The sequence below is a fragment of the Ovis canadensis genome, chromosome 13 (genome assembly GCF_042477335.2).
Source record: "Ovis canadensis isolate MfBH-ARS-UI-01 breed Bighorn chromosome 13, ARS-UI_OviCan_v2, whole genome shotgun sequence".
Taxonomy (NCBI): Eukaryota; Metazoa; Chordata; class Mammalia; order Artiodactyla; family Bovidae; genus Ovis; species Ovis canadensis.
Window position 1 is genome coordinate 71057056 of NC_091257.1, and position 24428 is coordinate 71081483.

Genomic DNA, 24428 nt, shown 5'->3' on the forward strand with positions numbered 1-24428 from the left:
GTCAGACACGACTGAAGTGACGTAGCATGCATGCATGCATTGGAGAAGGAAATGGCAACCCACTCCAGTATTCTTGCCTGAAGAATCCCAGGGATGGAGGAGCCTGGTGAGCTGACGTCTATGGGGTCACACAGAGTCGGACACGACTGAATTCACTTAGCAGCAGCAGCAGCAGAAACAAAGAAAAAAAATGGTAAATTAATCCTAAAATCAGTTCTCCCTAGGTCCCCTTCTTCCTGTCCCATGGGTAATAGCAGCTCCATGCTACAGCCTGTAAGATCTTAACCGCTCAGGACCCACCACTGGTATTGGACTCCTGGCACATCACCAGGCTATAAGTGAGGTCCCAGGACACGAGTTGAGACAGAGGAGATCCTCTTCCCTTTACAAGGTGGTGCAGACTCCTACAATCTTTGCAGGTCTGACTTAGAATCTGACACTTTGCTCTCTCCCTAAGCCCTGAGAGAGGAAAAGAGAGTTCTCCAGGCTAGAGGGAGACTGGTGGGGGTTTAGGCACTAAGTCATGTCCATCTCTTTGCAACATCATGGCCTATAGCCCACTAGGCTCCTCTGCCCATGGGATTCTCCATGCAAAAATACTGCAGTGGGTTGCTGTGCCCTCCTGCAGGGGATCTTACTGACCCAGAAATCGAACCCGCATTTCCTGCATTGCAGGTGGATTCTTTGCCAAGTGTGCCACTGACAGCATTTCAGTTTCTCACAACAGCCAGACACAAACAAGTAAATAAGACAAGCATGGACACAGCACGGAGTCCTTTCCTAACTAACCAAAGAAGAGAGATACCCAACACCTCTCTCTATGCTTTGTTTACTTCTTCTTAGTACTCTTGGAATGATACAATAAATTATTTCAGTTCAGCTCAGTTCAGTAGCTCAGTCGTGTCCGACTCTTTGCAACCCCATGAATTGTAGCACACCAGGCCTCCCTGTCCATCACCAACTCCCGGAGTTCACTCAAACTCATGTCCATCGAGTCAAAAGCAGAGACATTACTTTGCCAGCAAAGGTCTGTCTAGTCAAGGCTATGGTTTTTCCAGTAGTCCTGTATGGATGTGAGAGTTGGACTGTGAAGAAAGCTGAGCACCGAAGAATTGATGCTTTTGAACTGTGGTGTTGGAGAAGACTCTTGAGAGTCCCTTGGACTGCAAGAAGATCCAACCAGTCCATCCTAAAGGAGATCAGCCCTGGGTGTTCTTTGGAAGGAATGATGCTAAAGCTGAAACTCCAGTACTTTGGCCACCTCGTGTGAAGAGTTGACTCATTGGAAAAGATGGGAGGGATTGGGGGCAGGGGGAGAAGGGGACGACAGAGGATGAGATGGCTGAATATAAATTAGTTTAAAAAGAATTTTTTCCTTATGTTGGGCATACATAAAAGCTAGCAAGAAAATTAAACAAGTAGAGTGAAAAAAAGATTGATTAGAACTTTTGAAAGAGAGAAATAACATCCTTTCTTCTGACAGGAAATGCCATCATCTGATTGTGGGCTATTAATGTGCCATTCGTATCCTGGAAGAATATCATGTTAGCAGAAATTAATCTATCAGCTTCTACGTGGTGACCAACCCTGTCAGCTTAATAGCCACCCAAAAAAACTGATGATGTGGAACCAGAGTAAATAGCAATGTAAATAGAGATACACCGTGGTTCTTTAGATGCCTGAGTAGATTAACCTGATTATTGATTAGCTGGCTTGTAAATTAATGAGTTATCCCTATTAATTATGTGTGTGTCTTCATAAACGTCCTCATTGGATTTTCTAGTGATGAAGCGAGCTAAGTAAAGAATAAAAGGAGGGTGATGCCACAGGCAGAACCGTAGGAGATGTGTCTGAGTTTCTATGGGCAGCTCCCCCAGGGCATGGCTCCCTTTTCTGTCTTCTCTAGGGCAGTGGGAGGGTCAGGGCTGACCATCTGCCAGATGGTCACTCAGCCTTCAGCTCCACTTCCTCTGAAGGTGGACCCTCCGTCCAGTAAACACCTGCATTGCCCATCCCAATGGTGCTTGTGGGGCATTGATATTCATTGTGTTTTCTCCATCTTGGTTAACAGCCACAAGCCTGTTGAAAGCAGAGCCTGTGACTGATTATTCTCTTTCTTCCTTGGTGCCCAGACAGGGCTGGAAGTAGGGTGGGACCGCACTGAGTGTCAGCTGAGTCAAGGAGCTGTGTTTCCATCGTCAGAAAGCCTTGGTTTGGGCCAGCCTTGGCAGCAGCCTCATACGCATGCTGCCCAGAGGATGATGATTCTGGTATAATGGTCGTGCAGGGGGCCCTTTGTATACCCGGAGAGCTGCAAGCTGAAGCATGTGGAGGGAATGCTCACAGTGATCCTGCCCAGCTGTGAAGTTCTCTTCATAGATCGGCTTCCTCACACCCAGCCCCCAGCCTCCAGCACCTCCTGCCTTCCTGGGCATCTGGTACCACTGTTTCCTGCATGAGATCCCAGCTCTGATTTACCCATCAGGCACTTCCATTGCTTTTGGTGAATCATCTGCCCTATGTCTTACATAAACTCTGACATTTCAGAAAAGAGACACACCCTTCTCTGACATAAATATTTCCCTGTTTTAAAATTATATTTTGGAATATTGTCATACGCATGTGGGAAATGAAGAAATATAACAGTGAGTGATGAGTGATCCATCATGAAATAGGCATCCTGGCCATTAGCATTTTGTAAATTCAACTCCACAGGATTGTGTATAGAAAACTACAAATTGTGAGATGATTGCCTCCATAGGGTGTACAGTCACACCGCTCGCAAGCAGAGCTTTCTGGCAGAACTCAAACAGCTTGTATTTGCCTTTTCACCACATCTACTTGAAGTGGATGGTGTGGCAGGAACTGCGTGAATCATCTCCTTGGTAGCATGACACTCTCCTCAATATTTCATGGTGGGGCAGAGAGAGAACAGGCTGTCTGTCCCCAGGCTCAGCTGTGCCGCTGGTCACAGTGTGATGGGAAACATCTCTTCCCATATCTGAGATACAGCTGCTTTTTCCTCCTTGGTGGAGGACAGATGAAATAAGCACCAGGGTTCCTACCAGCTATGAAATTCTGTAATTCCATGGGGCTTCAATAAGGGGGCAGTAGGCGTGGCTGTCTACACATCTGCTGGAACTTGAGAGGATGAAATGAATACTTGAGTTCCTCTTTGGAGACGTCGGATCCCAGCAAAGCAATAACTGCAAACAGAGTGCTTGGAACAGTTGTACGCTGGACGAGGTGTCGCACAGCAGAGCAGCCTCCTCGATGCTGCCTGGGGAGCTGTTACTCTGTTGATGAGAATCATTTATCTTTTATCTAACCCCTGTGTGCAGGCAGTGAGATCCAGAAGAAATGGCATTGTTTGTTGGATTAAAACTCAGAATGCATCATCATAGAAAACCAGGGAATGGGTTTCTCACAATTTTTTTTTTTACTGTATATATTTTAAAATTCCTAATTTGACTTGTAATTCAACTTTTTTTTTTTTTTGGCTGTGAATGTGAAGGCCTCAAGTAGGAAGAGTCAAACATTAATAATTCAACTGTTCTTAGGGAGGCAAATCCTCTGCAAGCAAAATAAGGCAGATTTGGACACATAAGAGGAGCTCTGTAAAAGTTCCACAAATAAAAAGGGTAGATGAGTGAGTCAGTTCACAGCAAAAACAAATGGTCCTCTATAATCATGAATTCATGGATTTCCAGTTGTTTGATCAAACAATCAATGGATGACCTAGGATTTTAAGCTGTAATGAGAGCGTATTGTTTCAGCAACGCTGAGTTTAGTTCCTAGCTCACTGGCAAGGAAACAGGCATCCAGGGAAAAGGCAAAGGCTGCTCCAGGCTTTACTTATTATCTGATAAGCTTGTAATTGGAGTCTGTCTGCTCACCGCCCAAAAGCCATTGTTGAAGCCAAGTTGGTGGAAAGGAAAGTTTGCTTTAGTTTGGATGCTGGCAACTGGGATGGAGGGAAGGGGTAGATGTCTGTCCAAAGGCCAACTCCACCATCACAACCACCCTACCCCTGACAATCAGGAGGCAAGTGCTTTTTATGGGCTGAGGGAACTGACTACATGCAGAAATAGTATATTCATCTCTGAGAGTCATCTTGAAATTGGTCATGGGTGTTTCATTAGTATCATCTTGACTGTTTCGAATAGTTAGTCTTCAGTTTCAGGGTCGGTTTTTTCCCCATTTCTTTGAGGACAATTCTCAGAATTGTCACAGCTTATGCCATAGCTATAGTCTGATTATCATGATGTTAACTTCTTCTATCTGGTGAGAGTTTCAGTATCTACAAGACAGCTCACAGGATGTGGCTCAGAATATTGTTATAGCCCTTGAGGAGTAACTAAAGATCCTTGACTTTACTTAAATGGGTACATTATTATTATTTGGTTTCCTTTGACTGTTTTCCTTTGTTTCTGCCTTTTTCTCTGATTAAACTTCTTCTTTGGCTAAAGTTTTTCCACAGACAAGAGGCAGGCTGAGGTCATGGCAGGGGGTTGTGGGGGGAGGTGTTGAGGGGTGGCAAGAACCTTAAGATCCAGCTCTGCTTCAGTAAGACGTAATGATTTTCTATGCCATCCCCTGGAGATTCTACCTGAGTCTGGGATGGGAACCCTGGTTCTCAAACTTGGACACATGTTGGTATCACCTGGAGAGTTTTTGAAACACTGATACCGAGGCCCCAATATCAAGGATTCTAATTCAGTTGACACGGGGTATGAACTGAGCATAAGTTTTTTTTTTTTTTTAATGTTCTGAGTGATTCTAATATGCAGAGAAGTTTGAGAACCACTGCTGCAGACTGAACCAGTGTCACAGGTGACTCTTTATGACCACCTAGGAGGGCAGCAGCCCAGTGCATTACCTGGGCTGCGGCTGTGTGGCTGAGTATGCAAAAGGTTCCTGAAGAAGTTTTTGATTGGGAACGTCTGATGCTGTAGATGGTCTTGCATCCTTCTTCACGGTTGAAAAGTAGAAAATGAAACATGACAAACGGGCTTTTTTTGTTTTGTTTTGTTTAAACATTATTTATTTATTTATTTTAATTGGAGGATAATTACTTTACAATATTGGGATGGTTTTTCCATACATCAATATGAATGGGCCATAGGTACATAGTACTCATTATTAGACAAATGCAAATCAAAGTCACAGTGAGGTATCATCTCACACCAGTCAGAATGACCAACATCAAAAAGTCTACAAACAATAAATGCTGGACAGTGTGTGGAGAAAAGGGAACCCTCCCACACTGTTGGTGGGAATGCAAACTCATTCAACCACTATGGAGAACACTATGGAGATTCCTTAAAAGACTATGATCCAGAAATCCCACTCTCGGGAATATACCCCTAGGAAACCAGAATTGAAAAAGGCACATGTACCCCAATGATCACTGCAGCACTATTTATAATAGCTAGGACATGGATGCAATCTAGGTGTCAACTGGCAGATAAATGGATAACGAAATAGTGGTACATATACACAATGGGATATTAAATATACAGCTGCTCTTGCAAGAAAGAAAATAAAATCTGTAGGTGCAGTAAAAACAAAGAACTGAAGAGATAGCTGCATTCCTACCCTGGAGTGTTGAAGAGAAGGCAGGTGATGGTCTCAATAATCTTGGGCAGGGGTTCTAAATGCCAGCTCCAGATCAGAATCATCTGGGGAGATTTTAAACCATATTAGTGCCCAGTCTTACTCCAAATCTGTTAATTAAATATCTGTGTGGATGGGGCTCAGCCGTCAGGCTTTGTAATAAGCTCTCTCCAATGATTCTAATATGCAGCAGGTTGATTTGGGTTTTAATTCTCACATTAAAGTCAGACATGAACAAGGTTGCTGATTATCACTACATTATTCAGCATCACAGTGGACATAGTTCGACACGACAGGAATGACTTAGCAGGCATGCACAAACAGTAGAAAATAACATTACATTAAGTTCTATTTTAAAGTGGTATTCACAGCACCAAAACTGCCAAAAGGTAGTTAAGAATAAAGCTATTGAATCTAAAAAAGAATAACCATATATATATATATATATATATATATATATATATATATATAATCAATTCAGTTCAGTTCAGTCACTCAGTCATGTCCAACTCTTTGCCACCCCATGGACTGCACCACACCAGGCCTTCCTGTCCATCACCAACTCCCAGAGTTTACTCAGACTCATGTCCACTGAGTTGGTGATGCCATCCAACCATCTCATACTCTGTTGTCCCCTTCTCCTCCCACCTTCAATATTTCCCAGCATCAGGATCTTTTCAAATGAGTCATCTCTTCTCATCAGGCAGCCAAAATATTGGAGTTTCAGCTTCAACATCAGTCCTTCCAATGAACATTCAGGACTGATTTCCTTTAGGATGGACTGGTTGGATCTTCTTGCAGTCCAAGGGACTCTCAAGAGTCTTCTCCAACACCACAGTTCAAAAGCATCAATTCTTCAGTGCTCAGCTTTCTTTATGGTCTAACTCTCACATCCATACATGACTACTGGAAAAAACCATAGCCTTGACTAGACAGGCCTTTGTTGGCAAATTAATGTCTCTGCTTTTTAATATGCTGTCTAGGTTGGTCATAACTTTTCTTCCAAGGAGAATCTTTTCATTTCATGGCTGCAGTCACCATCTGCAGTGATTTTGGAGCCCCCGCCCCCCAAAAAAACTCTGCCACTATTTCCACTGTTCCCCCATCTATTTGCCATGAAGTGATGGGACCAGATGCCATGATCTTCGTTTTCTGAATGTTGAGCTTTAAGCCAACTTTTTTACTCTCCTCTTTCACTTTCATCAAGAGGCTCTTTAGTTCTTCTTCACTTTCTGCCATAAAGGTGGTGTCATCTGCATATCTGAGGTTATTGATATTTCTCCTGGCAATCTTGATTCCAGCTTGTGCTTCCTCCAGCCCAGTGTTTCTCATGATGTACTCTGCATATAAGTTAAATAAGCAGGGTAACAATATACAGCCTTGACATACTCCTTTTCCTATTTGGAACCAGTCTGTTGTTCCATGTCCAGTTCTAACTGTTGCTTCCTGACCTGCATATAGGTTTCTCAAGAGGCAGGTTAGGTGGTCTGGGATTCCCATTTCTTTCAGAATTTTCCACAGTTTATTGTGATCTACACAATCATAGGCTTTGGCATATTCAATAAAGCAGAAGTAGATGTTTTTCTGGAACTCTCTTGATTTTTCCATGATCCAGCAGATGTTGACAATTTGATCTCTGGTTCCTCTGCCTTTTCTAAAACCACCTTGAACATCTGGAAGTTCACAGTTCATGCATTTTTGAAGCCTGGCTTGGAGAATTTTGAGCATTACTTTGCTAATGTATGAGATGAGTGCAACTGTGCGGTAGTTTGATCATTATTTGGCATTGCCTTTCTTTGGGATTGGAGTGAAAACTGACTCCAGTCCTGTGGCCACTGCTGACTTTTCCAAATTTGCTGGCATATTGAGTGCAGCATTTTCACAGCATCATTTCTTATGATTTGAAATATATATATAAATGTATAGTAATGTAGTGTTAGTTGCTCATTTATGTCTGACTCCTTGTGACCCCACGGACTGTAACCTGCCAGGCTCCTTTGTCCATTGACTTCTCCAGGCAAGAATATTGCAGTGGATAGCCATTCACTTCTCCAGGGGATCTTCCTGACCCAGAGATAGAAGCCGGGTCTCCCACACTGCAGGCAGATTCTTTACCATCTGAGCCACCAGTGAAACCCAGTCCTTTGGATGATGTTCACATAAAGAGCTGGCAAGATCTAAAAGTTCCATTGGCTTATCTGGCTTCTTGGGTCAATAAATTGAAAGGGAGCAATGGTGGAGATCAAACCAGTCAATCCTAAAGGAGATCGACCCTGAATGCTGATGCTGAAGTTGAAGCTCCAATACTTTCTGCACCTGATTTGAATAGCTGATTCATTGGACAAGACCTAGATGCTGGGGAAGTTAGAAGGTGGAAGGAGAAAAGGGCAACAGAAGATGAAATGGTTGGATGACTTCACCAATAAAATGGACATGAACTCAGACAAACTCCAGGAGATGGTACAGGGAAGCCTGGTATGCTCTAGTCCATGAGGCTACAAAGAATCAGACATGACTTGGCAAGTGAACAACAGTGGTGGACACCTGCATCCAAGTTTGGGACTGTTGCTATAACCCAAGTGAAAGGAATCCAGGGAATTGTGATGGAGGTGGCAAGAAATGGTCAAGTTTTGGATACATTTTGAAGGTAGAACCAATAGAATTTGGTGAAGAATTGTCCATGGAATATGAGAGAAAGGGGTGACTCCAGGTTTTGGCCAGAAACACTGGAGGAGAGTGTTTGCATTGCCTGAAACGGACAAGACCATGGAACATTGGTGTAGGGGGAAGTGTAACAGGGGGTTGGTTTGGATCTGTACAGTTTCAGGTGATAATTAGATTATCACGCTTAGTTGCACGTGAAATTCTGGAACGGAGAAGGAAGTGCCAGAAGTTTAGGCTAAAAGTAAAAGTTAACGATGTGTTAATACACGATGATGTTTTAAAACAGTGGTCACAGGACCTGAAGAACTTGGAAACTTGTTAGATTGCAAATTCTTGGGTCAACCCTAGATATCTGGGGACTTCTGAAAGCTACTGAATCAGGGACTCCATGGGTAGGGGCTTGAGATCTGTGTTTAATAAGACTCCAGGCTGTTGAGATGGATGCTGGGGTTGCGGCTCTGGTTAGAGGGGGAAGATTCTGCTTGGATAGAGAGACACCTGTTCCAGGCACTAATGCTTGGGTCCTGCTGAAACTTAGAGGACAGGGCAGGGAGAGAAGAGAGAACCAGCCAAGGAGATGAAAAAGAAAGGGAGTGAGGTGATATGAGGAAGATGGAAATTCTCCCCAGATAGATGCACAGATTCCGTGAAATCCCAAAAGAGTCTCAGAAGTTAACAGAGCTTGACAGCTGATTCTAAAAGTCACATAACAGAGTAAAGGGCTAAAGATGGATAAGACAATTGTGAGAAAGACTCAGGCAGGATTAACCTCAGCAGAAATCACAAGAGCTGTAGGAGATTTGTGTGTGAGAGGAGTGCAGTCTCAAATCAATGGGGAAGGATGGACTTTTTAATAACTGGTATGCAGACAATTGGCTGGACATATGGAAAAAAATATATTTAGATCCCTACATAACACCATACACAAAAATATATTCCAGATGGATTAAAGGCCTACATGTGAAAGCAAATGTTTAAAAAGAAAATATAGGATAATATCTTTATCTCACTGGGATAGTAAAACCAAAAATTTCTGATAAAACAATTGATACATTTAGTGACAAACTTTTACATATTTGAATGACAAAAGCCAATTTCACAGATTGGGAGAAAGTATTGGCACTAGTGGTGAAGAACCCACCTGCCAGTGCAGAAGATGCAAGAGATGTGGGCTCGATTCCTGGGTTGGGGAGATCCCCTGGAGGAGGGCATAGCAACCCCAATATTCTCGCCTGGAGAATCCCATAGACAGAGGAGCCTGGTGGGCTACTAGGATCACAAAGGGTCAGACACGACTGAGCAACTTAACACACACATGTGTTTATGATAAATTTGTTCCAATCAAGATACAAACCCTTCTACACTGTACTAGGCTGCTCTTTCTCTCAAATATCTTCCTCTCTTGAGCCTGCCCTCCATTGCCCTCCACTTCCGATGTCTATTTATTGAGGAAAATGGGCCTTTTGTTTTCCCTTCTGTAAGCTGGGGATCAAATCCCCCGGTGTCATTTCACACGGTTTCTCTATCCCCCTTATTTTGTGCCAACTTGTGAACTGAAACGTAAGTGTGGAGGCTTGATTACATCACAGTCTGTGTGTGGGTATGTGTGTGGAGGTGTCGTGGGTGTCGTGTGGGTCTACGGTGTTTGTGTGGTGTGCCTGTGTTGGTCTGTATATGGTGCGCTTATATTTGTGCTGTGGTGTCGGGGGGGCTGTGTGTATGTTTGTGGTGTGTGACATGATGCGGTGTGTGTGACTGAATGTGTGGTGGGGCAGGGGGAGAGAGAGAGAAGGCAACAGAAGGCTGAGGCACTGGGGTCTGGGGCGGGGTGGGGAGTTTGGAAGCCAGTTGGGTCTCAGGAGGGTAGATGGTCCCTCCACGGAGCAGAACTAGAGGGGGCTCTTGCATCTGTGGTTCCCAGTTAATGCCTAAGGCACCCCACCATGGTAAACATCCAAACTTTCAGATGAGAATCTGCATTCCGGGTCAATGGAGCCTGGGTCTGCCTGGCACAGCTGGAACAGATAAGACCTGAGATTTCATTTAATTCAACCCCAAAGTCTTGGTTCTTCCCTTCACCCACCAACTTGAGCTCTCCCCACTCACCTGGTCCAGGGCCCCATGCAGTTTCCAGGTCCCCTGCCATCAGAGGGAGGAGGAGGGGAGGGAAGGGCAGAGGAGGAGACAGAGATGGACAGGCGACATATGCTGAGCCCTCTCCCGCTCAGCCGGGGTTGGTAGGGGGGTGGGGAGGTTGATGTAAGATTCCAGGATCTCCCTGCCCCCAAAACTTTCAAGCAAAACCTTCAGGACTGCCCACAGTCTGCAGCAAATCTGTCAGCTTCACTCACAGGTTTGAAATGAGGTTGTGTAAAGTACCACCGTGGAGGTACCATCACATGCGCAGTTTGCTTCTGAACTTACTGCTGGCTAGAAACACAGCCTCCAAAGCAGCCTTTTCATTCCTTGCAGTTTGGAGTTTGGTTATTTAGAACAAATGTGCTGGCAGGATACTTCTGGGTTTTGGGGGGGGATTTGACATGGCGGGGACATGGTTCTGCTCCATGGTATGAAATCCATCAATCAGAAGTCCTTTTTAATGGGTTCTTCAGAGGGGTCTGTATCACAGCATGGCTATAAATAAACATGGGGCTTAAGGGGAAATGGGCTGTATTGCCTTCCTGTGTGCCTGGTGGCTGCCAAGGGGTGAAGAACTGTTTCACTCCTCCTTTCCTGCCCAGTGAGCCCGTACCACCTACATTCTTGAGGGTTTGAACTAAAGGGATGAGGATACAGAGATCAATAAACTAACAACAAGCTAGGGATCCTGTTCTAAGGGAGTGTGCGAGCAGTTCCAACCAGGTCCATAAATACTAATGAGCATCTATCCTCAGTAGAGGGACATGGTAAACCAGGGATGGGGTGTAGGCTGGGTTCACACAGCTTTCTCTCCAGCAGGAGATGCAAAGAGGAATCTGGGAACAAAGAGTCAGCTGTGGATACGTGCATGCCTACCCTCTCCCAGAGGGTGTGGTGGAGACTGGTGCCCTTAGAAGCTGGTCTCTTAGTTGAGTCTTTGCAGGGATGTGCGGAGGTAGGAGGCATGGAAGCAGCTTCCTGCAACTTCTTCCCGCTGCCTCGTCCTGCACCAGCTTCTGCTCTCAGGCTCCAAGTCTCCAGCCGTGTGGGATTTCAAGTCCTGGGAGGTTATCCTGCTTATTGAACTCCCCATGTTTCCTCCCCATGGTCCAGGGTGGAGGGAACTCTCCACATCAGCCTGCTTCCTATGTCTCAGCTTAAACTTGATTCATTTTGAGAAAAATCTAACATGATTCAATCTAGATGTGTCTACTCCCCTAGGAGCCCACATCACCCATCTTTCTCCTCCATAGACCTCATCACCTTGGTTAATAGCTGACCAGAGTCTCTTTGCAGGTGACCAGCCTCCACACTGAAGCAGGAGGCATTGTGTCTCATTTGTTGCAATGTTCTAATTGCCCAGGACAGCACTTGAAATGTAGGAGGCAACTAATAAATGTTTGTAATATGAATAAAGGGATACTCACACGTAAAAATGAATGATATTATCATGCCCTCAGGGTGTAAAAGTTTTGACCAAAAAAAAAAAAATGGCAAAAGTGGCTACGTGGATGAATTAATAAGTTGACTGGTATTGGAGAAAATGTTCTTTGGATGATAAAACAGTCATTCCATCTCCTTTCTCCCTTGATGCCACAAAGACTTGAAAATTAAATATTAATTTTCTCACTCCACTACACTAAGGGCCGACCACAAAGCAAAGTTCTGACAAATAATAAGGCAGAAATATGATAGGGGCATCCAGGAATGCAGCTTACTGTCTTGTAAAAGAAGTCAGTCTGTTGTTGGTGCTCCCCCTTTCCCGCTAAACATGGATTTGATGGCTGATGTGGTGGCAACAACCATCTTGTGATGATGTTCAACAGATGCGCCAAGAGTCAGTCCACAAGAAGAGTAACAACAGGAACTAAGATAGAATGAAACTGGGTATTCAGCAGCATCAGTAAGCCAGCGAATTTAAACTGACAGCCAACTACCTTTTGACAACTTACAGTGTAAGACAACAAACTCCTGATTGTTTCAGCCATTATTCATTCAGATTTCTTTAACTCATAGCTAAACATGCTTCCAACTGGTATTGATAATGGGATGAGGTACCTGGCATTTTATGTTTCAATTCTGGACCAGGCTATGGGTGAATTCTATATGGTACAAAGGTACTGAGCAGAGGTGGGTCAAATGAAGAAACAGGACGTAAGGATGATGATCTTTGATGGACTGCCCCCCCCCCCCCCGGCCACCTCCCCCAGGCAGAGCAGTAATCCTTCCGCCTACACCCAAGGAGGTTACAGATGACACAGTAATGGCTACAATTGATTGCTTATTCTCTGATCTGCTGCTGCTCCCTCTAATAACCCTCCTTGGAAAAGATAACAGCTTTTATTAGGCTCTAAAGACACGGAGGACCTTGATGATGCTTTCCAGACTTCCTGCACGTCTGCGCACAGCAGGGCAGCCCTGTGCAGGACAGCCATGTTCTGCTCAGTGTCGGTGAGGTTTTGTGACAAGAACTCATTTTGGCCTCATAAGTGCCCAAACCCAGGGGGCCACCTCGGGCCCCTCTCTGCCATCTGTTCAAGGACCCCTCACCCGGCATTCTGAGCGACAAATTCCTCTCCTTGGAGTCCCTCCTATCCAGACTCATCCTGGAGCCTTCTGACGCATGGTCTGGACAGAGTCCAGGCTCAGTACACAGTCTGCCCAGTCACAGAGCACGCTGTGATTGAAAATACATCCCGTAATCCCCAAGTCTGAGTGCTTATATTGGCTCCCATAGAAGTCCATAGCACCTGAAGCCCTGTTTATTATTTCCTACTCTCAGAAAAGATGTGCTGAGCCCGGGGTGTCGGGCTGGCACCACACACCCCGAGCACTGCAGTGGGGAGGAAACCACAGCTCCTCCTCTCACAGAACTGCGCTGGGGAGACAGAGGCTAACCGCCTATCCACATCCAATTACGACTGCAACCGCTGTCACAAGGGAGCAGCCGGGGGGTTATAAGGAGAGGATGCGCTGGGTGGCCGAGAGCCCTCTTCTGGGTTTGCAAACTTCTGTGTCCTCACCTGGCCAAAGGGGCCAGGATCCTTGGGAGCTCTTTCATAAGGGCACTTCATCCTATTCACAAGGGCTCCACTCTCATGATGTAATACCATCCGTAAAGCCCAAGGTATCAATACTACCACCGTCACCTCTGGGAGTCAGGATTTCAACCCGAATCTGAGGGAGATACAGACAACCCGACTAGAGCAAAGTACAAGATGGGTGCCGAAGCCACGATACGTCTTCACATCACTGTGCCCAACGTGCAAGGTAAGGAACCAGTTAAAGACGGAATCTCCTGAGGGTTGGAATGTTGGCTTTTCCGTTTTCTGGAAGGTGGTTTGTTGACTTTATGAGGAATAACCAGGAACTCAAGCCAACCAACCAAAAAGAAAGAAAGAAAGGAAGACCAGCGAGCACCCCTTCTAGGGGCAGAAGCGGAGATGCATCCACCACACCGTGTAACAACCATGTGTGTGTGCTCGTTGCTGACTCGTGTCTAACTGTCTGTGACCTTGTGGACCGTAGCCCGCCAGACTCCTCCATCCATGGGAGTTCAACTATTCTCCAATATAAAGTAAAAATTAAAAAGAAAGAGATTCATCCAGCTTCTTAGAGTGTTGACTCTTTGGGGGTCTCCCCATGCTGTCTTTTCCCTTCCTCTCCTCACTGCCCGCCTTCCCCCACCCCACCCCCTCGCCCGCCGCGCCACAGTGTAACATTTAGGATAAAAACAACAGAAAGATGAGAGAAGCCTGGAAGGAAGTTTGGTGATCAGAGTCCTGCCGTTGCCACGACTCATTCCCTTAATTACACTGAAAATCGTTCACTCTGCATGTTAACATGTTTCTGAATGGCGGGGCTGCAGAAAGCCTGTGGGGTTTAATAAATTATGTAGCATGCATTTTCCTTTACCACGATTAGTGTTTACTGACCAGTTTTCTAAACAAATATATATATATATATATATATATACATATATATATTAGAATTCAGGGGTGGGGAAATAGCTAGCGAAACAGACCTCATATTTGTGAATAACTTCTTTATTCACTTATCTTTTATCACAGTGTTGAGACTGACTTAAAGATGATGAACTGACTTTTGGTCAATGAGTTTTTTAACACCCCCCATCTAAAATATGAATATTTTTCAGTGTGCTAGCTGCAAGGATTGGATGGCTCTGAAATGAAGACAAGGAGAGGGAAGGGTGGATAGTCACAGCCTCTGCAGTCATTTGGAGTTGAAGGTGCCAGCTCCTGGTGAGGGGCTCAGCAGGAAGAGGCCACCTTGCTGGGGGGAGCGGTGAGGGTCCCAGCCTCATGCTCATCAGGAGACGATGACAGTGGGGGTGATGAGAAAGTCAAGACATGGCTCAGACTGCTGACCCATTAGGAAATTGTAAGGCACATTCTATAATGTGACAAAAGGGTGCAAAACTGGAGTGACACTTAATCCTTGTGTCTTTCTATAAAAAACATCTTTCTATAATGAATATTAATTTCCAAGTCTTGCTGTAAAAAAAAAGAAAGAAAGAAAGTGTAATTGTCACTCTGGGGCGACCAGCAGTTGGGACTGAGATGAGGAGTCTTATCTGCATGGTGCCCAAGGGGCTTTACTCTGCAGGAAATGCTGACAGAGGTTAAAAGACCCCAGGTTCTCCACTCACGGAGCTTGCACATAGTGAGATGCACTCTCTCCTTGGCCCTCTAGCTGATTTGAAAAATATTTCTTCTGCTTTCTTCAAACTCCTGAAGCAGAGAGACTAGAAAGAACCTGACTGTCCTCTGGTCCAAGTTCCTACAATGTCCTCTTGCATTCAATGTGTTCGTTTAGCCCTTTATCCCTACGTTCACTCTTCATGCACCCACCGTATGTATTTACTGTATATTCTCTACTAAACATTCTCTACTAAACATTATTTAGTAGAGATAAACATATCTCTACTAAACATTATTAGGAACCCTGGTCCTTGTGTTGGGCAGACACTAAATGCTCATCAAGGGACTTTGTGAGAAGAATGTAAGGACCTTGAAGAGCAGCCCCGGCCAGTCAGGTTGGCTCCATCTCTGCCTTCCCAGAGCCCAGGGCACCTCATTGCCCTGCTCAGAGCATCCTCCCAGCCCTGACTCAGCACCTGCCGTACAGCAGATCTGGGCAAAGGGAGCCTTGGAGGGGAGGAAACCGAGGGGAAAGGGGAGTCGACAGGGACCAGGGAAGCAGGTGCCTTGTGCTCTCTGAGGGACAGCAAACCTCCAATTGACCCTCAAGGCCACACTGTCAAATCAGCCAATTCCACAACAGGCCATCCCCTTGGTGAGTTCCTGTCCTGACCAGGAGTAGCTGTTTCCCATTCAGTAACCAGATGTGCAGGCCCCTGGATCTGGGTCCCAAGGGCATTCATCTTTCCTGCCTCCCTGGCCTTTATCAGCCTTTCCTCTTCTAAAGCTCCAGCCATATGATCTCATGAACACAAAGGTCCTCTGTTACACCAGACAGTTAAAAAATTCCTAGGGGTTTTCATTTCCAGTATCCTGGGGTTGCTGATGTCCAGAGCCACACTAACCCAGGCTGGCAGAACTCTGAGGAGTCTGATGCAATGACTCTGACTGTTCCTTCTTTCTCCTTAAAAGAGGATGAGATAGCTGGAAGCTCTCAGGAAAGCCCAGCCTGGCCACCTGGATCTCCTGGGAGAGGCACCGTCTTGCCCGCCTATGTTTAAAATCAGACTCGGCCTCTCAGGTGGAGACAACAGGCTGTACTGAAAGCCCTCTCCCTTGAAAATTAGACCTGAGCCCACTGCTTCATAAGAACTGCATATCCAAGAGCGTGGCTGATTGCCATTGCCCAGGAGGATGTCAGGGTTAACGAACCTGGGCTCCACACACATTGCCACCCATGAGCTGAGATACCTTCAAAAAGCCCCTTAACCTTTCTGCACCTTCATGGCTTCAGGCGTGAAATGAAGGGATTAGGGGATGGCTGGAGCCCTTTCCAGAAGTAAATGGCCATGATTTGGCCCTGATTCGGGGTCTTTTCCCAGCTGGTCCTGGAGGAAGAGGGCAGGTCAGAGGTTTCAGAGATACAACGACAAGCATGAAATATCAGCCAGTTGCACTGGAGAACCTCCAATTACCTGGGAAGGAAGTTCCAGTCTGTGTGCAGGGCCTCAATTCCATTCTGGCATCAACAATGCTCCTCTGAGCTGGGAGCCTGGATGCCCTATATATATTTGTTTTTCTCTTTTTGACTTACTTCGTTGTCTATGACAGACTCTAGGTCCATCAACATTTTTACAAATGACTCACATTTTATTCCCTTTTATGGCTAATATTCCATTGCATGTGACATAATTTTCATTTTTAAGAACAGGAAGGTGATTTGTTTAATGAAAAGTAATATGAAATAAGTGGCTGAATCTGGGCAAAGGCATGAGAGTTGTTTCCCCTTCTTCTCCTTCTGTTTCAAAAAAAGGTGAGCAAAGTGGGAGATGTAGCAGGAACTCCCCACCTCTCTTTCTTGGGAACAATTCACTGGAAAATTGTTCCCTTGGCCTGGAGGCTCTAGTGACAGAGTTCATGACATGAGGGGACAGAGTCTAAACAAGGGAAAGGAGGCATTTAGGCAAATATTAAGCAATAAGTGAGATCTGCACAATCCCTGACACAAATTAATTAAGTTGCTATGGAATGTGGCTCAAAGGTAGACCAGAAGGCAAAGGTGAAAATGGCCCCAAAGAGCAGAATGACGAAAAATGTAAAAATTAGAGGAAAAAAAGGCCTGGAGAGTGTGTGCCAATGAGGGCGATGCAGGGCAGTGAACCGTGTGTGGCGCGGGGACCAGGGCAGGAGGAGGCATGGCTCTAAAGATGCTCTCAAGGCTTTCCTCTCCTCTGATTGATTTAGGATTTAGTAAAGCCCTCGGAACCCTGTGCGCATCACAGGAGAAGGCAGGGTGGCCTTTAAGCTCAGGGAGGATTCGTGGAATTCATTGACAAGATGGGTGTTTGACTGCAGTGAGGCCTCCTTCTCCCCGTCTGTTAAATATTATTTTAAAAATATTTTGTTCCACTTACACTAACTAGCCATCTGCTCATGCAAATAAGCATGGGGAAACAATTGCAGCCTGGCCTCTGGGTGTCAGGTGGAGAAGTCTGAGAGGAGATGCACAAGGGAGTGTGCCAGGGGGTCCTGGTGGAGCCCCCCACCCCTCCCGGTGTCTAAAGATGCCTGATCAGTGCCTGGCAGACTCAGGAAGTGGCTGCTTCTAGCGATATTGTCTGTGTTCTTCTCTTTGTCCCCTGTGGTTTGGAAGCAGGAGAAAGAAGGTGTCTGAGAGTTTGCAAGTGGAAAGGGTTGTAATGTGTCTGCCACCACTGTAATTCTCCCTTTGGGGAAATCTCCTTCAGCACGGATGCTGGTAAAACATCGAAACAGAGCAGCCTGGAGAGAACCCTGTGACCGAGAACTGAACACAGATCTGGCTAAGTCCATGCTGGTCCCTTTGCGTCCTGCAGTACTGACCCAGAGGGACTGTTCCATGGAACTGCTGCCCTGGCACACAACCCTCCCACTGATAGGAACCCCCAGACACAGGAATGGGCTGAAGTCATGTCAGGATGGTGTCCCTCCCGATCTCCATCCCCTGCTGCCCACCAGGGACCAGGGTGGAGAACAGAGCTTTGCTTGTCCACTCAGGTTGGAATCGGGCACTGCAGGCCCTTAGCCCAGAGGGGAGGCTGTGTGTCGGGTTGGCCATTGTCAGCCTTGTGGGAGAACATGGAGTCAGCAAGTGGAGGAGATGCGTGGAGATGTGCACCAGGCCAGAGAGCAGGTACAGACTCCCAGACACATGCAGGGTCGTGAAGGTGGCACACAGCTGCATACAAGCCCAGAGAGAGCTTCAGAGGAAGAGTAGTAAATGGATGGGCAGAGACGGAGGCAGAGGCTTGGAGCAGGGCTGGCGCAGACCCTGCGGTTCAGAGGAAGCCTCCTGGCCACAAAGCCCTCTATGTCCAGCTCCATCCTTCCCCTGACCCACTGCACGTCCAGCCTGTGGCTTCAGTGACACAACCCCATATCTTTCCAATAAACCCACCCTTTTGTTCTTCAGCTACTTCGAAGGCATGTCCTTGTCTGAAATATCTTCACCTGTCAATAGACCAACTGACCGGGTGCAGCCATGTCTCTGAATTGAGTTCAGCATCCTCCCTGGGCCTTGCAGAGAGGTCTAGATGCTCCTGCTTCATGTCTGAGCCCCACTCTGTTCCCAGAGCCTGCTGGATTTCACAGATCCAGAGCACACCTGCGGGCCTTGCTCCCAAAGCTGTGGCCTGACAGAGGGGAGGCCCGGTGCTGGACCGAGCCTGGGAGAGCCGGGGAGAGCCGGGCCGTTGATTCTGATCAGGGGAAAGAGCCAAGACATGTCCATTAAAGATGCCTGAAGAGAGATCTGAGCCCCTCAAGTGGTGATGCAGGATTAAAACGACCCTTTAACATACAGACTCTGTCACCAGGTGGGGTCAACTACAGGATTGTTGACAGGATGTGTCTAGTTCTTTTAAATGAGCCAACCAGCCCCATTACGTCTCCTGTCCTGCCTCTCTTGGAGTGGCTCCCCAGGTTACCTTCTACTGACTGATCCCTCCATCCTGGAGCAGCCAGGTGCCAAGCCACTGGGCACCTCCCCCAGCGCAGCGGAAGATGCTACACTCACCATGTACCGTGGCAAAAGCCCTCAGCATCACCTCTCTCTCTCCGTCACTAACTGCCCACATCAGAGCCAGCGTTGCAGCCAGAGACTCCGCCTCCATGTTCCCCATGTCTGTCCACTTGTCTCAGTCCCACGTTGCCACCCTGGTCAGGGCTGACGTCCATCATCTCTGGGATGATGCTGACAGCCTCCTGGTGGGTCTCCCTGATTCCCACTTGTTCTACAATCCAATCCTTAGGGTGTCTCCAGGGAGATCCTTTGAAACGTAAACTCCCACTTAAAGCTCTGCAGTGGCTCTGCTTAGCACTGGGAACAACAACACTCAGCCTCCCCAGCATGGCCCATCCAGGATGCCTGCCTGATTGCACTTTTGTTCCCCCTATCCTGCCTGCCATCTTCCGGCCTGGTCAGGTCTCAGACCCACTAAATGTGTCCCTGCTCGGGCTACCAAACCCACAAGCTGCCATTAAGTGTGACTCAGCCTCCATGTCCTGCCCAGGTGTCTCCTGTTCACAGGCTCTGCTCAAATATCACCTCCACTGAGAAGCCCTTCTTGACCACTCCACTCACCTTGTCATTCTCTATAATACCCTGACTTGTTGTCCTTAATGCACTTAACTGACCTGGAATGATGTCATTTAGATATTTACTCAAATTATCTATGCCCCTCACCCGCCACTGATACGTACAGTCAGGCAGAGCAGAGCTGATATCTGTCCTATTCGCAGGGTACCCTGGCATAGTGCCAGGCACAAACGGCTTGCTCAAGGCATAGTTTCTGAATTAATAGCTGCCCACCCTCTTTGTCTGCTTTTTGCTTAGTTAGCCTGTCTCGAGTCTTATCAGTTTTATTGAGCTCTTCCGAGAGCCAGCTTTTGGCGTCATTGTTTTTCTCTATTGATTTCCTGTTTTCAATTCTATTGATTTCTGCTCTAACTCTTTTTATTCCTTTTTTTCTGCTTATTTTGGATTTAATCTGCTCTCCCTCTTCTAGTTTGCTAAGGTGGAAACTTAGACTGTTGATTTTAGGCCTTTTTCTTTTCTAATATACCTACTCAAGGCTACACATTTCCTTCTCAGCCCTGTGTTCACTGCAACCAAAATTTCTGGTAAGTTGTGTTTGCAGTTTTATTTAGTTCAAAATATTTTAAAATCTCCCTTGAGGCTTTTCTTTTTCTCTGCTTTTGGCCCGTGTTTTTTTTGTTGTCGTTGTGTGTTTGTTTGTTTGTTTTTTAGAGCTGTGTTGTTTTTTCTCCATGCATTTTGGATTTTTTTTTCATTATCTTTCTGTTTCTGATTTCTAGTTTGATTTCACTGTGGTGTGAGAGCAGGCATGCTATGATTCTATTCGTTTAGATTTGTTAAGGTGTGTTTCATGGCCCAGAGCTTGAGAAGAATGTATTTTCTGCTCCTGTTGGATGAACCTGTCTATAGATGTCAATTACATCCACTTGATTGATGGTGCTGTTGAGGTCAACTATGTTCTCACTGCCTTTCTGCTGGCTAAATTTGTCTGTTTGTAATAGAGGGGTGCTGAGGTCTCCAATTATAACCGTGGGTTCATCTGTTTCTCCTTGTAGTTCTATCTGATTTTGCTTCAGGTAGTTCGATGCTCTGTTGTTAGGCACATGCCTGTTAAGGATGGTCATGTCTCCTGTAAGAACTGATCCCTCTATCATTACATAAAGCCCTTCTTCATCCCTGATGACTCGCTTTGCTCTGAAGTCCGTTCTCTCTCACATTAATGCAGCTATCCGTGCTTTCTTTACACATGTCTTTATATTTAAAGCAGGTTTCTTGTAGACAATACAGAGTTGGGTTACGTGTTTTGATCCACTCTGTCGATCTCTGTCTTTTGAATTGGTGCGTTTTCCCACCAGTTCAAAGTGACTTGGGAGAGAGTTGGACTCATGTCTACCATGTTCATTCTTGTTGGTTATTTGTTGCCCTGGTTGTTTGTTCCTAGTTTTGTCTCCCACTCTTTCTCTGCCTGCCATAGTTTTCATTGAGTAGTTTATGTGATTGTACACCACTTCACAGATGACGTGAGTACCTTGTCATAACAAAACAATCCTAATTCCTTTCTTCTGTTGCCTATACCTCACTTGTCACTCCCTTCACCTCATACATGTATGCATACTGCTCAGGTCACAGCGGACTCAGTATCACCCCAAGCTTGGATTCCCATTGGTGTTTTATAGAAGTTCACTGCTGTTGCTGGTATGCTGGGAAAATGCCTAGTCATGGAAATGCTACATACGGCTCTAGGTTTTGATAACTTCCTGTGAAGCTACAGGGTCTCATTCATGTTCTGGTGAAGAAGACATGATGGGGTTTAAAGAGACACAACAAGGGGTTCCCGTCTGTGAGTTCTGACATTGTCCTACCCATCTGTCTGATTTTTTTTCTGTCTTCAAAGGCTGTGGCTTATTATTGCTTGTATAAATACATTCCCAATGAAGAGAAAATTAAATATGCATGTGTTTTCAGATTAAGTATGCATAACAGAGTCCTAAAAAATGTTTTAATGGAACAAATCAGCCAATCTCTCATGAATATTGTAACTTGGCAGGGGGCAGTTCAGGTAACTTCTAGAATTGTACTTGTGTTCTTAAATTAAGGAAAGGTTAAGGGCTGAGGTGGAGATTGAGACTGTTTTATCCATATCTCCATCTATATCCATATCTATATCTATTTGTTTCCCTGGTGGCTCAGGTAGTAAATTCACCTGCAATGCAGGAGACCCAGGTTCAATCTCTGGGTCAGGAAGATCCCCTGAAGAAGGGAATGGCAACCCACTCCAGTATTCTTGCCTGGAGAATTCCAGAGACAGAGAAGTCTGATGGACTACAGTCCATGGGGTTGCAAAATCAGACATGACTGAGTGACTAACACACATATCTATGTCTATGTCTAAGAGAGACTTCCAAAGGCTCATGTGGCTTCTAACTCGGACCATATCTAGGATGCTGATGAAAACCACACAATTGTGAAAGACCTTGGTCCATTTGAGGGTTTTAGAAAAAAGCATCCCCACCCGTTTTTTTGAATTCCTCTGAATTAACTTTCTCCTGAATCCAATCCTGGGCAGGGGTTCTCAGTTCTGTGCCCAACTTAGCATCAGCCAGGGGAATTTTATAAATACAGTGGTGCTTGGACTCCACTCTAGGAGATTCTACCTGTCTTGCTCTTGGATACGGCTGGACGTCTGCATTTTCCATCTTCTGAGCAGTGGTGACTGAGAAGGAGCCCACGTGCACTGCCAGCACTGGGCTCGCCAGGAGGAAAGGAGGTGGGCTGCCTGTGTACCAAAACCTACGGAAGCCCCTTGATAAAAGAAATACTTTACTAATATAGTTTTTCCCTGTAATACTACTTTAGAAGACTCGATGGTGATTCTTGCTCTCCACCACTGGCTTTTTGGATGGATGCAGAGGAAACCAAGCCCTAATCTCCAATGTGCACTGAACAGTTCACTGGGAGACACAGAGCTTTGCCTCCAGCATCACCCCAAGCAGATGCTTCCTGGGCCTTACTGTTCTATGAAGTTGCACAGGGACCCTCTATAACGTGCAATCTGAGCCAGCAGCCTGAGGTCGTGCATCTCACAAGCTGGCAGGTGATGCTGACACCCTTGGTCTGCAAATCCCACAATGAGTAGCTGGTAGACCACTTCCTTCTCAAACTGGGCTTAAAGAGTCCTGGGCTAAGGAAGCATTACAGGTAGACCAGCCACAAATCCACAGCACCCTAGCCCAGTTAATGTCCCCGCCCCCTCTCTTAATATCACCGTGCTGGAGAGCCGCTCCCAGTGGGAGCAGAAGTCAGGTGCCAGGAAAAGTCAAGGTAGATGCAGCTTCACTTCTTTCCTTCTCCCTTTCATTTTTAGGGATGTGGATATAGACATGCTGCCGCTAAGTCATGGCAGTTGTGTCCGACCCTGTGTCACCCCATAGACGGCAGCCCTCCAGGCTCCCCCGTCCCTGGGATTCTCCAGGCAAGAACACTGGAGTGGGTTGCCATTTCCTTCTCCAATGCATGAAAGCGAAAAGTGAAAGTGAAGTCCCTCAGTCGTGTCTGACTCTTAGCGACCCCATGGACTGTAGCCTACCAGGCTCCTCTGTCCATGGGATTTTCCAGGCAAGAGTACTGGGGTGGGTTGCCACTGCCTTCTCCGGATATAGACATAGATATAGATATATAGATATAGACATAAACAACCTTTCTTTCCCCCCTTCCACTCCCTAGATATTCCTAGGAAATAGCAAGTGTGTGGATCAAGTCACTGATTTGAGCAAAGGGTAAGTGAAGAGCCAAGGCCAGGCCACAGCAGCATCACACAGGTGGTCCTTGCCCTTGTGGGGCCAGTGAAAGGGAGCCCCAAATGACAAGACTCCAATAGACCCCTGTGGTCAGGAGACTTTCACAGTTGACTGTTCAAAAGACCAAGAATAGCAAGAGATGAGGAATCCAGTGATCTTCCTTCAAATGATTTTGGGTTGCATAAACCTTTATTTTCACCAAACTAAGTAACTATGATTGCTTTTCATAGATAATTGCTATTTTAATAAGATATGCACTCTAATATTTTCTTTTGTCATAAAATATATTTCTTTCACACACTTTTAAAAAATCTATGTGAAAAATGAGTGTGACTTTTGGAGGTCTTAAAACAAAATATTTCTCACTGAGATAAATAGGACCAGCTTCTTAATTTGATATTTTCTCTCTTAAGTGTGGCAAATGAAGTTGGAGATGGGTACGTGTGCCTACATAATGCTCGTCCAATAATGAAGATGCTTGAAGACACTGCGTGAGTTACAGGTGATTCTTATTATCCGTGTGTCCTCTGTTTGTGAAGCTGCCTACTCATTACGTTTAATTTGCAATCCCCCAAATCAATACTTACAGCATTTTGACGGTCAACTGCAGACGTGTGCAGAGCAGTGAGAAATGTGGGTCACCAGTGGGCATGTTCACAGCTGATGTGCAGCTAAAAGAGACCTTCAGATAGTGACCAGAGGATGGATGGAGACCGGAAAGGACAGTGCAGACAAGTGTGAGAATGTCCAGCTCTGGACCATCTGGTCAGGGTTTGGATTCAGACTCCGGCACCATCGAGGGGGCAACCTTGGGCAAGTTACTTAACACTTCTGAAAGGTGCTCTTTACAAAGTAAAGAAAATAGAATGTACTAGGATGGGTTGTTTTTAAGATTTAAGATGATTATATAATAAGAGGGCGATAGAGGATAAGATGGGTGGATGGCATCACCGATTCAGTGGACATGAACATGGG